Source organism: Neolamprologus multifasciatus, chromosome 7 (genome assembly GCF_963576455.1).
Source record: "Neolamprologus multifasciatus chromosome 7, fNeoMul1.2, whole genome shotgun sequence".
Classification (NCBI taxonomy): Eukaryota; Metazoa; Chordata; class Actinopteri; order Cichliformes; family Cichlidae; genus Neolamprologus; species Neolamprologus multifasciatus.
In genome coordinates, this window is record NC_140445.1 from 35,860,973 (window position 1) to 35,873,245 (window position 12,273).

At 46.8% G+C, this 12,273-nt stretch overlaps 1 long non-coding RNA gene and 1 pseudogene across 1 annotated transcript in view; both read left to right on the top strand.

Annotated features, from left to right (window-relative positions):
- Positions 1–12,273, top strand: part of LOC146514693 (uncharacterized) — a 332,360-nt gene that overhangs the window by 129,975 nt on the left and 190,112 nt on the right. The gene's annotated exons all lie outside the window — the stretch shown is intronic.
- LOC146514696 (uncharacterized) lies at positions 2,456–3,669 on the top strand (annotated as a pseudogene).

Sequence of the window (12,273 nt, forward strand, 5' to 3'; positions counted from 1 at the left end):
GGGAAGGGAGGAGCGAAGGTTTGAGCTGGTTAAACGTTACATTCTCTGGCAGAAATCCAGAACATTTTTGAGAGGCATGAGAACGAAGTCACTCTCTGTCTTTGACACCATTTTTGGAAATGCAGTGCACCACTCTCACCATGGGCAGCTTTTGCAACTATTTCAGGAATGTTTCCTTCCCTGGGGACATTGTCGTTACCATCTTCTCTCTCTGATGACATTAAGTGACATATATATGTATATATCTTAGTTCCTTTCATACAATGCTAAACAAAATCATAAGACCACCATCCAATCAGCTGTAAAGTTTATAAATGAACAGTATTGGTAATTACCAGAATGATTTTGTAATTGTGTGTCCACCAGTATGTACAAGCTCTTTAACTGAGATAATATTTTTAATGCTTTAATATAACTTTTGCTGCCATTCATTAATTTTCCAATTCACTGTTTGACAAAAAGGAAAGAAAATTTTTAGTGATTGAGTCTTATGCTCAAATAATTTTTCACTGATTCAGAAAAGTCAGGATTCGGGAATTCAGTTTGCTATTTGCCTGACAAATAGCAATTATAATTTCTCGTTTTAAACAAGTTTTTGTCAGATTTCTAAAAATATTTGTGTTTTCTTCTTTTTATGGTAGGTGGTCTAATATGCATTTGTAAAGCATTTAAATCCTCACCTTTCCCTAACAAGAAATGCCCAGAGCAAAACCAAAGTGCAGTCCCTTATGTCATGCTACAGCATATTATTTTACCTCTAAACCAGCTTTCTGGTGTTTTCTCTATTGAAGTTAGTTCTGGTCACTAGTTTAAAGTTTTAAATCAGTTTGCAATAGGTAACAATGCTACGTAAGGCTAGTGTTTTGTTGACCCATTCCATCAGCGGCTTTTATGGCACTATAATCTCCTCCTACTGTCCCAATGCTTGTATTAATGATTTATAGGGATGTCCTATTAGAAGAGGAGGTTGGTGTATTTTTTTTATGTCCAAATACATATTTACAAATACATATTTTTAAAGCGCTTTGAGTGCTCCAGTAGAGAAGAAAAGAACCATGTAAGAACCAGTCCATTTACCATTTACACAACCAACACAGGCTGTTGTGAGGTACAGATCACCCAAAAAGTCTTTAGTTTGATGAGTGAAATTTTGGTATTTATTAGCTGACATGTATGCCTGTGGATTGCACCTGTACCATTTATAGATACAGCTAGCTACACAGTGTTGCTAGCACTCATTAGTTATCGCTCCAGTGTTTCGTCCAAATCATCAGCTTCTTTTGGATGCTTCCTTTAAGAATCACCACAGCAGATCATCTGCTCCATCTCACCCTATCCCACCTCCATTTACCATACTCTTCTGTCACACCAAGACTCTGCATGTCCCCCTTCACTTCTTCTTCACCTCTGTTGCTTTGGATGGTATCTATCTCCACTATCTTTACCCCTTGTGTGTTCACCTTTCGACCTGTCTCCCTCTCATTCACAGACATTCATTCCTCTTCTCTCCATTGCATACCTCCACCTCTCCAGGCTCTCTTCCACCTGATTTCTACTCTCACTACACATTGTAACAACCCTTTTGGGTTATAGCACCACTAGGGGGGGTTGCCCAACTATTGTAGTAGCTATGGGGGTCTCCTAGTGGGTGTGTGTTGTTAGCGGCAGCCATTCCATGCTGCTCGTGTTCCATTCTCCAAAAAACACCTTTCTGTTGTAGCAAGCTGGCGCTGGCGATACCAATCCCCGCGCATGTATGCGCGGACGAGTACAGCTGAGGAGACCTGGCATTATAAAATGTAATGTTGCTGACGGCGAATAAAGGTCTGTTATTGGATTTAACCGACTGGCTTCGGGTTATTCAGCTAACCCCCACACCACACGCTCGCTGGACCTGCTAGCCGCTCCTTCCTCGCCAGACCGCTGTTACAAAGTGGCGCCCGAACATTGTTCTCTGGATCTTCATCGTCATCCGGACCGACAGACGGTGGGCTCGGATATATTTCCCATGTTTTTCAACGATCGACACTTCGGCTGAGGTGGCGTGTTTTTTTTTTTCTCTCTCTTCGTTTGGCTGTATTGGCCGGGCCGATAGGACCCCGTGAAGGAGCTGACTCCCCGCGATTTCAACGATATTTGCAGGCGTGGAAGACCACCGACCCATCGCTTGACACGCTCGCCTGCCGAGGGAGAGTATTCCGTGAGTAACTGTACGGTCCGTCGGACCACTAACTCAGTGCTATTGGACCGTTACGACATCGGCGGTGCTAAAGCTAAGGCTAACGCTACAGTGACTTTGACTCAGTGTTCATTCAGAGGGACGTGTTGTTTTGTGTGAAGCATCGAAGCATCAGAGTGTGCACGGACGCTCTCTGTCTGACGGATATTAACGCTTAGGTACTGTGTGTGAACGCTCTTTCACTTTGCCATAACTTTTGTAGGAGAGAGTGGTTTCGGCCATACTTTTGAAATGGTGTCCCACCCAGACACAGGGAGCGAGGGAGACGGCTGCGACTCGGATGCTGAAGCTCCCAGCCTGACAAAGTACATCATCCCTCCCGCTACCCCTCATGACCTCAATCTTAAGGTGGAAAGCTTGCAGGAAGAGGTGGAGAAACTGCGAGTCTGCTTTCACGATTCGCTGGAGCTACAAAAGAGCCTTCTGAAGCACTTGGATGGTGGCGCGAGAGGGGAACCAGGGGAGCAAACATCTCCTCAGAGAACCCCCAACCCAGTGGCTTTCTCCACACCATTCACACAGAAAGGGATTAATGCAGAGCCCCCTCTGCTTCTCCAGCGTCAGTCGGCAGAACTCTGCAATACATCGAGGATGATCGCCGCAGCGCTGCACCAGGCCAAGCTGGAGCCCCCAGTGTTCGCTGGTGACGGTGGAGTGTCACCGGAGGAATGGCTCCAATCAGTGGACAGCTACAGATCGTCGCTGCGCCTAACCGACTCGCAGGTTCTGAGTGAGCTCCCTCACTTCCTCAAGGGAGAACCCAGTAAATGGTTTAGGGCCCTCAGCTCTCACATTACTACATGGGCACATTTTTACAACTTTTTGAATCAGTGTTTGTGTCAGCTGATAACCAAGAGCACGTTTGGCGGGGCATCCTCGATCGCGTCCAATCACCGGAGGAGCCCCTCCCAACGTTTGTAGCTCACATGCTCGGTGAGTTTAATAAGCTAAGGTGCCCGCCGCCGGAGCATGAACAGATCGAGCTCATATGTAAACATTCATTGGAGAAGTATCGGGTTGCGTTGTACGGTACGCCGGTCCCATCGGTTATGGACCTACTGCTTCGCGCGCACGAGCTCCACACAGCCTTAGGGCCAGTTGGCCGCTCAACCCCTACTTCATCCCCTAGTGTTGCAAGCGCGAGAGAACCACATTGTTTTAAATGCTCCCGCCCAGGGTTTACCACACGCACGTGCCCAAGTTGCACCTGGGTTGCCCCAAAAGAACGAGGTGCTACCAGACCCAGGGCAACCTCCCACCGACCTCTCCCAGGCCCACCGCCGGGCCTGGAACTGGTCGATGCTGAGGGGCTGGATTCACTGCCGGCAGCTCGTGCGGCCAGTCAGCAGTCGGGAAACCCCCGGGGGGGGGGAGGACATTTCAATGAGGCAGCCCTCCCCCCATTCGCAAAGTATGCCTCGCCCGCATGATGCCCACCAGATTGTGCAAGGCATTGTGGGGCACATGGAAGATGTAGAGTCTGGAGCACACTGGAATACTCCACTGAAAGCCAAAATTAACTTCAACTCAGTGGCAGTAGACGCTACGCTAGATACGGGGGCATCCCTGTCTGCTGTGCGGGCTGAACTCATTTTGGAGAACAACTTGTCTCCCAACAGAACCCACCAGTGGATGGGTCCACCGGTGAGCCTAGTAGACGGTGCTCGCTGTCTCCCGGAGAGTGTTACATGGCTGCCCATAGGGTTCCTGAACAAAAGGTTTTACCACCAGTTTGCTGTCATCCGCAACTTGTCGTCCCCCTTTGTCTTAGGGATGGACTTTATGAGCAGGGCCTCTTTGACAATCCACATCCCCTCAAGAACCGTAGTTATGGACGACATTCCATGCCCAGGCGCGGATGAAGAGGAGGGTTGCTCAGTTGATATGTTGAGCGATGATAATGTCATTATGACGCTTGACATGGTAGAGCCCTCGCTGGAGACCAAAGCTCTGGAGGCAAACCTAACAGACAGTCAGAGAGAACTATTAGTTGTCCTCCTTGAACAATTTAGCAGTATGTTTGATGGACATTTGGGTCGCACGTCTTTAACTGAACGTGTGATCAACACGGGAGACGCGAGGCCTATTAACCTCCCCCCGTACCGCACCTCCCCTGCAAAGAAACAACTCATTGAAGTGCAGGTCCAGAAAATGCTGGAAGATGGCATAATTGAACCGTCCATAAGCCTCTGGGCCGCACCTGTCGTGATCGTTAACAGGTTGGCCGCTGACCCACGGTTCTGTGTGGACTTTAGGGGGCTGAACCAGGTGACTCAGAAGGACTCATACCCCTTACCGCGGGTCGATGAGTCTCTCGACTTCCTAGCGAGAGGTCGATTCATTTCAACATTGGACCTGGCGAGGGGTTACTGGCAGGTGCCGGTCTCAGGGGACTCACGCCCTAAAACAGCCTTTGTTTCCCATTGTGGGCTGTTTTAGTTTCGCGTGCTCCCTTTCGGACTCTGCAACGCACCAGCCACCTTTCAGAGGCTGATGCACAACGTCCTCAGCGGCCTTGTTTACAAGACATGTGCTGTATACCTGGACGACATCGTGATTGTGTCCCCTACCTTCGAACAGCATTTGTCGGACCTGCGGGAGGTCCTTGAGAGACTTAGGACTGCGGGCCTCTCGTTGAAGCTCAAGAAATGCCAGTTCTGCCTGAAGGAGCTCACCTTCCTGGGCTACCGGGTTACCCCGGATGGCATTAAACCGGACAGTGACAAAATCAAGGCTGTGATGCAGTTCAGAACTCCGTCCTCAATGAAACAGGTGCGGCAGTTTCTCGGTCTGACGGGGTACTACCGCAGATTCGTAAAGGAATATGCTCGCCATGCAGAACCTCTGCACGCCCTGACAAGGAAGGATGTTACCTTCCAGTGGGATGACAGGTGTCAGGAGTCCATGGACTTCCTGAAACAGAGCATTGCAACAGCGCCTGTCCTGTCACTCCCCGACTTTTCCCGGCCTTTCTTCATCCATACGGATGCATGTGACCTGGTCTTGGGGGTGGCCTTAATGCAGAAGGATGCAGAGGGTAGGGAAGTAGCGGTCGCTTACGCGATTCGAGCTCTTCACAAGGCAGAGTAACCATACTCTACGCCAGAAAAGGAGTGTCTGGCTGTGATTTGGGCTTTAGAACACTTTCGTCCCTATGTGGAAGGGCTTCACGTGACGGTCTTGACTGACCACAACAGCCTTAAGTGGCTGATGTCACGCCCAAACCCCACCGGCCGGTTGGCGCGGTGGTCCCTGCGCTTGCAGGGCTTTGACTTTACCATCGTACATAAGGCTGGGGTGCACAACAGGGTGCCAGACGCTCTGTCTCGCAACCCACTACCTGCACCAGAGGGTCCTCCTATTGAAATCTTGCCAGAGCATGCTGTCATCTGGGGCATGGATCTTCGTGCCCAGCCTCCCCTTTTGTTAGAGGACCGAACACAACTAAGGCAGCTGCAGTTGGATGACCCAGGTGCAGGTCCAAAGCTCCGAGACCTGGAGTGTTCCCCCGATCTGGGTTCGGACGCCAGTCCTTCACCGTCCTTGGTGGTCAAGGGCGGCCTACTCTATTACCGAGGCCCGAAACATAAGCGCAATCTTCGGCCCCAGGAGGAGCTGAAGCTGTATGCTCCTACGGCTCTCCGGGGTACCCTGTGCGGTTATTATCATGACCACCCTACAGCAGGTCACCTGGGGATTGCTAAGACACTAGCGAGAATGCAGTCTAGGTTTTATTGGCCCAAGATGGCATCTGAAGTTAAACGCTACGTCTTGTCGTGCCCAGTATGTCAACTCACAAAACCCAGTCAAAGAAAGCCAGCGGGCTTCATGGTCCCCATTACGCCCCAGCGACCCTGGGAATACGCAGGGGTCGATTTTGTTGGACCACTACCTCACACCGCTTCGGGGAACTCGTACATACTGGTCTTCGTGGACTACTTCTCCAAGTGGATCGAAGTGTGTGCGGTTCGGGATGCGACGGCTCGAGTGGCGGCCAGTAAGTTCATTAACGAGGTGTTTGCTAGGCATGGGGCCCCTAGATACCTTATTTCGGAAAGGGGCTCACCTTTTGTCAGTGAGCTGTTTGATTCTGTTCTTTCCACTCTTGGGTCCACCCACCGCCTCACGACGGCGTATCATCCGCAAACTAATGCGACCGAAAGAGTGAACAGAACTCTCAAAACAGCCATCCGCGCCTGCGTGGGCGATAAGCACACGTCATGGGATAAGTTCATGTCCCAAATCTGTTTCGCGCTGCGCTCAGCCCCCCATGAGAGTACAGGACTCAGCCCTGCTATGATGTTGTATGGTAGGGAGCTGGAGACACCCCTTGACTTGCTTACTAAGCCGTCTGGAGAGAGCGAGGAGTCATCCATGCCCTATCCGGAGACCCTTAAAGCGTCGCTTCAGGAGGCCCATGATCGTGCCAGGGAGACACTGGCTCGCAGCCACGCTAGGCAGAAACGCTACTACAACCTGAGACGCCGGCCGATGACCTATGCAGTCGGAGACTTGGTAAAAGTCAAAGCTCATCATCGATCGGACGCTCAATCTTCCTTCATAGCCAAGCTGGCACCCTTGTTTACAGGCCCCCTCCAGGTTACTCAGAAGCTTGGGGAGGTCAACTACAGATTAGCCAAGATTGACACTGGTGAAGACGCAGGAGTCTTCCACGTCGTGAACGTTCAGCCATTTTACTCCTGGGACTCCACATCTCCTTCAGGGCACCGGATTTCGGCTCAGGAGAGCCTGGATGAGACTGAAACGTGGGAACAGCCCTCATTCCCGAGTTCAGGGGATATCGAAGCAGGCGGGCACCCCGCTGAGGGCGCCTCTGAGTCGCCACCGGCTGAGGGGGAACACTATTGTTTGAGACCCCGCCAGTGCCCCAGAATCACTGAGGGTTGGACTGCTACCAGGTGGACTAACCGTCATCATACAGACTCAATGTTGGCTGAGGGTTGGTTTCATACATGTACATGCTGTAATTGTTCTGTTCATAAGGGGTGATTACTTGTTCTGTTCCACTGAGCCCTCGTCATCGTGGCCCGTGAGAGCCTTTGTTTGGTTTTCTGTTGTACCGATTTGAGTGACCGGTTGTGTTGTATGTCTGACTGTTTCCCTTGTCTATGACCATCTCTGGAAGATGGATTGGCAGTAATACTGCATGTTCTGTATTGTTTGCTTCAAGCACTATGTTTGTTTATTGACTGTACCAATGCTGTAAGGTAAGGGTGTCTAACAATTCCTCCACAACCTGCTTACTACCTAATGTAACTATGTATAGTGAAAAAGGGTAGCGGGAGGGGGGTCACCTGGGTCCGGCTTAGGACAGCCTGCTAATTGCCGGGGGGGGGGGGGGGGGGGGGTGATGTAACAACCCTTTTGGGTTATAGCACCACTAGTGGGGGTTGCCCAACTATTGTAGTAGCTATGGGGGTCTCCTAGTGGGTGTGTGTTGTTAGCGGCAGCCATTCCATGCTGCTCGTGTTCCATTCTCCAAAAAACACCTTTATGTTGTAGCAAGCTGGCGCTGGCGATACCAATCCCCGCGCATGTATGCACGGACCAGTACAGCCGAGGAGACCTGGCATTATAAAATGTAATGTTGCTGACGGCGAATAAAGGTCTGTTATTGGATTTAACCGACTGGCTTCGGGTTATTCAGCTAACCCCCACACCACACGCTCGCTGGACCTGCTAGCCGCTCCTTCCTCGCCAGACCGCTGTTACAACATCACAATGTCGTCTGCAAACAGCATAATCCACAGAGACTTCTGCCTGACCTCATCTGTCAATCTGTGCATCACCACTGCAAACAAGAAGAGCTGATGTAATCCCACCACACACCTCACCACTGTATACATGTCCTTGTTGTTGAAAGTTGGTGCTGGTACAGTTACAGTTTTGTTCAAATATTGGACAAAAAATGCTATTAGTAAACGGACTGGCTTCTATATAGTGGTTTTCTACTCTGCATGAGCACTCAAGGCACTTTATACAACATGCCTCATTTGCCCCTTCACACAAACACTTGTTTCTATGCTTGAGTGCTTTCTATCTAACTTTCACACAATTCATACTCCAATTGACACATCAGAGAACAACTTGGGGTTAGTATCTTGCCCGAGGTTATGCAGAATGGAGCAGCCAAGGAACCACTAACCTTCCAATTAGCAGAGGATTTTCTCTGCCTCTTGAACTACAGCCACACACACACACACACACACACACACAAACACACAACAGATGGCAGTGGCCAAAACACTCAAACAAAGCATTCAAAACACAGATTCCAGAAACCAACAGGTGACATCATAGTGGCTACACCCATCTTTTATATACAGTCTTTGTTTAAATATACTGGAAGTTTCTCTTTCCACAGCTGAATTTGAAAAACCCTACACACCATGCTGCACAGCAAAGCTGAAACATCAAAGAAGAGGAAGAATAAGCACAGCATATTTTTTGAATGGGGAGGTCCTGTTGGCAAGAAATGGTTGCATAGTCACTATAAAATCTGAACACATAAATCTAAGCTTTGATCTCAGCCTGTGAGGAACAGTGAGTAAAGTCTTTCCAAGAGATCACATTATTTTCCTGCAGTGTGAAAACACTGTGGCACACCTGCACATAAACCTAGAGTCTCCTGTAAAGAAGAGACAACTGAGTGTTGGTTAAACAGCCTGCGGTTGCCATAGATGTCCCACTGAACGCCGAGCTACTTTGTGTTGGCCAACGCTGGCAACCACACCTCACATTCCTCTTAGCTGGAGCCAGGAACACACCCATCAGCAATTTACACTATGGCTCCACACATGTTCACATGTACACGTGCATTCAAATGGAACTGAGCAACACTGCATTCACACCTTTTGTTCTTTTATTTTTAAAAAAAAATGTTGTACCAACCATAGGATGACAATGAATACTCTTACTGGTCACTTTATTTAATTTAGAATTTGCTCTGTGTTTATATGATAACATCACAAAGTTGCTGCAGATTTGTCTGCTGCACATCAATAATGTGAATATCCCGTTCGATCACATCTACGATATGGTGACTGTGAACTCATCGTCATGTACAACAACCAGTTTGAGATGATTTGAGTTTTATGACACTAGTATTATCCTGCTAGAAGTACCCATCAGTAGCCTGATACTGGTGGATGGATTGTTCATGCCAAAATTTGACACTACCATACCAACCTCCTGTTGACCAAATTTGGTCTGCCAGTGTGGATTGCAGCCTTAGCTGATATGAGTGGTGGCCAGTGTGGTCTTCTGCTGCTGTGACCCATCTGCTTCAAGTTTTTATAAGCAGTGTGTTCAGAGATGCTCTTGTGCATACCTTGGTTGTCATTATTTGAGTTACTACCACCTTCCTACCAGCACAATGCAGTCTGACCATTCTCCTCTGACCTCTGGCATCAACAAAGCGTTTTCACCCAGAAACCTGCTGCTCATTTGATATTTTCTCATTTTCTGTTAAACATAGAGACGGTTGTGTGGGCAAATCCCAGCAGATCTGCAATCACAACAACAGTGGCCTCAAGGTACTTTATATTGTAAATACCCTACAATAATACAGAGAAAACAGAGGAAATCCCAACAATCAGATGACCCTTAAGAACAAGTGCTTGGTGACAGTGGTAAGGATAGCCATCTGCTGTGACCAGTTGCAGACAAGGAGAGGAGATATGGCAAGAAGTGACTTACATCAGGCTGCCATTCTGGGCCAACAAAAGACATCAACACCATTCATCCTAACATCCGTGGCCAATTTAGAATCACAGATTAACCTAACACTGCATGCTTTTGGACTGTGGGATGAGCTGGATTACCTGGAGAGAACCCATGCAGGCAGAGCGAGAACATCCAAACTCCACACAGGAGTTCTTGCCTCAGACCAAGAACTCATTCAGAAAACTGAATTAGCTTGTATTTCATCATCCTCTCAAGTAGCTGGTTTGAGAGGGTGTGTCTACAGTTCAGAAACATCCTGCACAGGGGAGCGTCCTGTGAGACAACCTTTACTCACACAGTGATAATTCACACTGCTGCAGTGACTTGATTTGGTTGCTTATTCATGCTAATTCTAGTCTAGAAGTTGGCAGAATGACCAAACATGATTTATCGTCAGCCATGCTGTTGGTAATGGGAGGCTGCACTTGCTGACATCAGCGTGCTAACATCTAGTACACACATGCTGAGGTGACTTGATTTGCATGTTAGCAGTGCTGCTTACAGTGATAGTTTTATAATAATGCTTGGAATGATAATGGTAGTATATTAGTGTTATGAGGGGACAACGTTTACCCAATTCTCGATTAGTTAGCATGAATGCAAGCTAAGATTTAGTAAGGCGAAATATAAAAAGTTGGCAGATCAAAGTTGTTACAGTTTTTTTTCTTTGGGAAACTATCCATGTGCGAAACACTAGAGGAAAAATGCATGCTAATCAATATAATTAAAATATCAACAAGGGAAACTGTGAATGCTTGTATCAAATTCTGAGTCAGTTCATAAAGTTGTAGTTGTGTTATATTATTTCTTGAATATAGATACAGGACCAGAAGATCGAATACAAACTCAACAGATCACCAAAGTCAGTAGGGTTCATCCTCTGGGGATCACAAATTTTAAAGGACCAGATTTCAAAGCACTGTATTTATTGATTTGTATAGACATCACAGTTTGCAATAAACAACCATCTCTGTGGAGGGATTTTGAGGTTTTTTTTACTTTTTTGTTAACTAGGTAGGTCACTTGAAAACAGATTACTCAGGGCTGAGATAAAATACGGCTTATGTGCAATGGAAGAACAAAACTGCTATTTTTCAAAAATAAGTTGTAAGTGTGATTGTAAATGACGAGGGTCATGAAAATGATTTGTTCTGAGTTTCTTCTGACTGTGATTTCCACTGAAAATTTATATTCTGACTCAATGTCTTTGTGAAAACCAAAGAGATACAGCAGTACTGTCATTTGTGGTATTACACAGATCCCCGTCTGTTTGTGTACTCACAGCCAGTATTCGTAGTAACAAGGGTATTTATCAACTCTACATTTTTTAAGACACCCTACATTATAATCAATAGGCATGTAAGATACAAAGTAGGAATCAGATTTTCTCTTCATCAGTCAGCATTTCCTGTAATCTTAACTTTGAATCCTTCCTTGTACTCAAGCCTACTGTTGCAACAAGTTCCAACATCAATACAGTCTATTCTAAAGGTCACTCTTGACAATTCCTGAATGACTAATCTATAGCTGCACCTCCACAGGGCATGCTGTAAAGTATGAGGTCACAAAACCCAGTAACAACTAAGATGCCCCCCCCCCCCTTTCTTATTGTTTCTGTTGAGAAAAGTTTTTTTTTTGTTTTTTTTTGCCTATTTCATTTTATTCTAATCGATAAACAGAGGGTAGAACAGAGTTCTTGAATGCAAGCTTTGTCTTGCTAGAAAGTCCAACAAGAGCATTTAGGCGACCATAAATATCTGATGGTGTTCCTATAGAAAAATTATAGAAAAAAATAATTCTATAATAGTTGGGATACTGTGTTAAATATAAATAAAGACATAATGTAATGATTTTCAAATCACAGAACACATGTTAAACGTGGTGAAGTTCCTAGACATTTATTGTTGGGAGACAAAAAGATATGCTCTGACCTTTAGATGAAAACCTTCACATATAGAGGAACACTGAACACATCATTTAACCAAAATATGTGGATTTACTGAGAAAATGGATGTTTTGAGCCATTTTGCATCTCTAGATGCTGCTGGTTATGAAAGACATTCCACTAGTGTAATTTTGGTCATGTTTCATTTTGTTCCTGATCTTCTCCTTGATGAAAATTTTTTATTGGATATTGACTAATATCAAAACAACATTTCCTGCAGCATCGGGTAAACTGACGTCAGTACCTGTTGCTTGTAGGCACAAATAGATGAAACCGCCTCAGTGAGTCAAAACAAAAGCGTCACACTGACTGGTGCTGAAAGTGCAGGTTATTGCTGAGGCAT